A 5,256-nucleotide genomic window follows, 5' to 3' on the forward strand; every position below is an offset into this window, starting at 1 on the left:
TTTTTTTGGGGCTCCTAGTATAGGGGGAATTTCCCAGGTTTCTAGGTGGGGCTGTTGAGCCCAAATCCCCCAAATTTGGACTGAACCCTTGTACTGCAATCAGGCCCTGGTATAACGGTTGTACAAGTCTTCTTGCATCTTATGTGTGGGTTTTTGTCTCTGTCCCCACTAAACATAGTTTAAAGCCCTCCTAAGACAGTAAGCTTATCTGTGAAGATGCTCTTTATCAGGTTGAGCCCGCTCTTTTCAGCAGGCCTTCTTACCACCTCAAGATCCAATAAGCCAAATCCCTGTAAGCAACACCATCTGTACAAATATATGTTGATCTCCAGATGCTAGGAAGATGGCAGAACTAGGGAGAGAATTGCTTTCAGGAATAACTCAGAGTTGCAGTTTGTATTGGAGGTAGTCAGCCTGGTCTCAGGGGGCATTTTTACATGTGCTCTGGGAGGTGTGGGGGGTGCCTTAATTAGTGAGCTGCACTAATTAAAAGTGCCTGAGCATCATATATATCAATGTCCCCTGTGCTGAAAAATGGCAGTAGGACTTTGAACTAAAGCTCATCAAATGAGCTTTAGTTCAAAGCGCCCTGTCACCATTTTTCAGCATGGAAATGCTGATATACGTGACACTAGAGTCTGCTGAAGTGCATTAATTTCTGCATTGGATTTTCAGCGCATCAGATCTGGCTCCCTGCATGTGTATAGGAGCCCAGGATTTCCACCAAATGTTTTACATGAGAGGAAGTGCAGAGGAATGGAATGTTGGAGGCTAGTCAAGGTTACAGAGTCTTGCAATGGGAAAGAGACCAGCAAAAGCATTAAGGATACAGAAGAATGAAGAATTGGCAACGAAGAATCAAGGAAGACATAACTGAGAGCAGATGAGTAGTCAAAAATGCAGATGGAGGGAAGAAGGGGGATAGATGATGGGTGATACAGAAACTGGCTAGATCAGAGACTAGGAACAATTCTTGGTGAAGAAAAAATTGAGTAAATGGCCCTTTGGGTGAGTAGAAAGTTGAAACAGGGAGGCAGGTCAAATTGATGGCAAGGAAATTTCCAGCTAATAATTCAAATCATTAACATGAATGGGCAAGTCATCAAGCATGGATGTGAAAGATTGTGGAGGGATGACATTAAAAAGTCGTAAAATCAGAGAGAAAGTCTGAAGGGAAATAAATGAGTCAAGGGGGAGGCGACAGTAGCATAGAAAGGGAAAGGAGGGAAAAGGCAGATGCACAGGTGTTCAAAGGGGGAGAAAGAGTGCTAAAGGCCAGGATATGGCATTGACAGTACCACTGCTCCCTGCATTGCTCTGTGCTCACAGTCACAGCGTGTTAGGTGTCAGTTTGTTTGCCCACCCAGAAGGTTGAGAGAGGAAATGGTCTAGGTTCATTTTCTGGAAGGACATAAACTGGAATTATGGTATGCTGTTACAGCCAGAATGTATGGAACCTGCTAGCCCAAATAATCAGGACTAGCAGCTGCTGCTTTTCATGGAGGCAATGTTTCTTCATAATGTTTCTAAGAAATGGTGGTGGATATTTGAGGTGCTGCTTTTGTCCCAGGGCAGATGGAGGTGGTAGCCTGCAATTACAAATAAAAGCCTAACGACAACAACACAGGATCACAGGGTTATTATGTTAGGTGCCAAGCCTTTATTGCTTTTATTAGTAGAAGTCCTTATATGGATGGACTGCCACGCTTGGATCAAGAAATCACGTGATGTGTAGACCATACCTAAGCTTAACTTATGTAGCAATAACAAGCTACAAAAGTGTGGCTGAGCAGAAGGCCGAAAGCCTGTGTCTGAAAAACTGTAGTGTGAATTTTTGCAGATATAACAACTAGCTTGGTCAGCAAAATTTTAAAAAAAGCAATGCATCAATATGTTTAACAAAGCACAATTAAACAAAGGCTAAAAGAAAACATTATAAAACGAGACCATACATTATACTATGGTTTTATCTTAAAATATTAGAAGTAGTAATTGATATAATGAAATATATTAAATGTTATTTTGCTATAATAGATGTATTTTTGTTAAAATGCTTAGATGACTTGTAAAAACAAAGCAGCCTTGTTAGAGAAGACCATAAACTAAGGTAGAGAAGTAACAGGCCAGTGTTAAACAGCATTCCACAGTGAGGAAGAAAAGGAGATAAATCCTTCCTTTTACTTTCCCAGGACTTCTGAGCCTACAAAAGATCTGGTTCAACCTAGTCCTAAAAGTTTCAGTGAAACAAATAAATTTAAATAAAATCAATCAGAGGTCATTTATTAGAATATGAAAACCACCCAAAATAATGGGTCTAGGCTAAAAAAAACAACCTTGGACTTCTCCAAAGATCAGCATACCGACTGAAGTCCCCAGAGTTAGGGACAGACATTACACATAAACCGATTTAAGTTATCAGAAACTGGTTTAAACCTGTAACAGAAGTTCAGTGCACATAAACCAGTTTCAAAATGGCTGAAACTGGTTTAAGGTAAACCTGATTGAATGTCGTATCAGACTTAAATGATTTGGGTCAAACCAGTTTATGCATTGTCTATCCCAGATCCCTTCCTGGTTTAAGTTAAACCAGAGTCCCACAGCACCCCAGATGCTTTACAGCTGGGCTGGACTGGGCTAGGCTGTGCTCTCTGCTCCAAAGAACAGGCTGGCCCTGCCCCTCTCCTCCCTAGCCAGAGCTCCAGGGGAGCCTGAAGGCACAGCAGGGTCTGCCTGGCTTCCCTCACTGCTCACTGCTCAAGCAGGGATTCCCCCCTCCCTTCCTCCCATCTCCCACAGCACAGACCCAGCCCCACAGACCCTAGGCATGTGGTATGCTAGCTAATGCTGAGACATGTCTGTATCTCCAATTTCACTAGGACAGGCAGACAGAACAATGTCCACTTAGGGCTTTTTGGAGCTAATCAACAGGCAGCTGGTAACGTCCCTCTATTCCTTCCTTGGAAAGAGCTGTTTAACTGATGAGAGAAGCTATGTTTTGCTGATAGGCTGATAACACAGTGGTTTGCTGCTGGGCTGATAACACTGTGGTTTTATCAGCCCCCCCTGCTGGTTTGCAGCCCTGTCAGGTTTGCACACAGGGAGAGAGAGATTGAAAAGCTCAGTATCATCAACAGATGCATGCACTGCACCCCCACCCTCCCCTTTGCCTCAGAATGCTAGGCCAGGGGCTGGAGGCTGACAACATTCCCACCCGTTGAGCAGCACATGGGGAAAAGCCTGGGACAGTGCAGGCAGGGTCGGGTTTTCATCCCTCCCTAATCAGAGCATCCTGCTGGGACCTGGCTACACTCCCTCCTCAGCTTAGTAGTGTAGAAGGGAAGGGAGGGCTGCTCTAGCACACACACCCCCCTCCAGCTTCTAGCTTCAGCCACCGCAGGCATGTGCCTGCATTTCTGGAATGAAAAGGGAATGTCTATCCATCTCCAAATCAGTTCAAGCTTTGCAGGTTAGACTAACCTGAAAAAATCAAATCAATTTAGGCTCAGGCTTTTGAATGTCTGTCCCTGGCTAGAAAACCGGAGCCTGAATTGATTCAATCTTTGCAGGTCAGTCTAACCTGCCTTGATTGAATCAGTTTGCAACTGCACAGACATTCGTCTAGACTGAGGAAATGCAGGCACATGCCTACAGTCTCAGGTCAGGAGCCCAGGCACAACCCCTTAGGCAGGGGGGAGGGAAGGGGGGTTACTCCCCTCTCTGCCCCTGGGGGACCACATAGGGGTCTGTCCACCCTGACTGCTGCCACTGCTGCTTGCAGGAAGCAAGCAACAGGATAAGCCCTGGATGCCAGAGGGAGGGGGAAATAACCCCCCTTCCTACCCCCTGCCTAAGGGGCCCTGCTGGCTGGGCTCTGGCCATGCCCCCACCCTGTAATAGTGATAGGGGAGCAACCATGATGGGGGCAGCAGCCCTTGTTATGGTGGCCCGGAGCGTGAACCTCTTTCTGGTGGGAGGCCGTGCTGTGGGTGGGGATGGGGCAGGGAAAGCTGCTGCAGACAAGTGGCAGCGGCGGCACTTGGGAAGTTTGGGGGGTGAGGGCCCCCTCTAAGCCCCGGTGCCACTGCCCGCCCACCCCATGCAGTCTGTGGCAGTGCTGGCCCCCGCTCAGAGCCCCCCCTGCCAGGAAGAGGCTCATGCTCCCCGGACACCAGGACAGGGGCTGCAGCTCTGTCAGGGTCCTGCCCCCTCACCTCTCTGGCAGCAGGGTTGGGGGCCTGGCAAGAGCCCAGCCGGTGGGGCCCCTTAGGCAAGGAGGCAGAAGGGGGTTTATCCCGCTGCTTACCCCACAAACAGAGCGAGCAGCAGTGGCAGCAGTCAGGGCAGGCTGACCCTGACTGCAGTCTCCAGGGGACAGAGGGGAAAGAGAGGGGACTAACCCCCATCCCTCACCTCCCTGCCTCAGGGGGCCATGCCTGCCAGCATCTGGCCATACCCCAGTCCCACCACTGCAGCAGTGAGGGTGGAGAACCTAGCAGACCTCAGACCAGGTCCAGGCTGGTGGGACAGGAGAGAATTAAACTCCTCCCTGGCCAGCTCACTCAGAGCTACTGCCAGGGCTGGCCATGCCCCCACTTCTGGAGCAGCCAGCAAAGACATGCAGGTCCATGCTAGTTTGACAGGGGAGGGAGCAGGGGGTGAATAAACCTCTTCCCTGCCCCCTTCCCAGGGCCAGCATCTGGCCAGGCCCTGGCCCTTGCCTGTCCCTGCTCCAGCTGGGGAGCAGAGGGGCAAGGCCAGCCCTGCTGGGATGGAGCAGAGAACCCAAGCCAAAGAGCATGCCAGGATGCTGAGAGGCTCTGGCTTAAGTTAAACCAGGAAGGAGTCTGGGACAGACATTGCATAAACTGGTTTGAGCTCAGTCAGTTAAATCTGATACTGCATTCAACCAGGTTTATCTCAAATTGGTTTCGGCCATTTTGAAACTAGTTTATGTGCACTGAACTTATGTTCTGTTACAGGTTTAAACCAGTTTCTGATCATTCAGGGTACCTGTACACACCACGGGTTTTAATCCTCATTAAATTAAATAGGTTTATAAAATTTAAACTTGTTTATTTTGGAGTGTAGCATTTGTGTTTACATACACTACATTTTCAAACTAATTAAGCCTTGGAGTATTGCATCTGTGTTTACATGTACTAGGTTTTTGAACGAATTAAGCTGGGTCCCTGCCTGGTGCCACAGGAGAATGGGATGGTCCAGCGCTGACCCCCTCCCCCCCTCACCCCAGGCCAG

The sequence above is a fragment of the Alligator sinensis genome, unplaced genomic scaffold (genome assembly GCF_000455745.1).
Source record: "Alligator sinensis unplaced genomic scaffold, ASM45574v1 scaffold288_1, whole genome shotgun sequence".
In the NCBI taxonomy this organism is placed as follows: domain Eukaryota; kingdom Metazoa; phylum Chordata; order Crocodylia; family Alligatoridae; genus Alligator; species Alligator sinensis.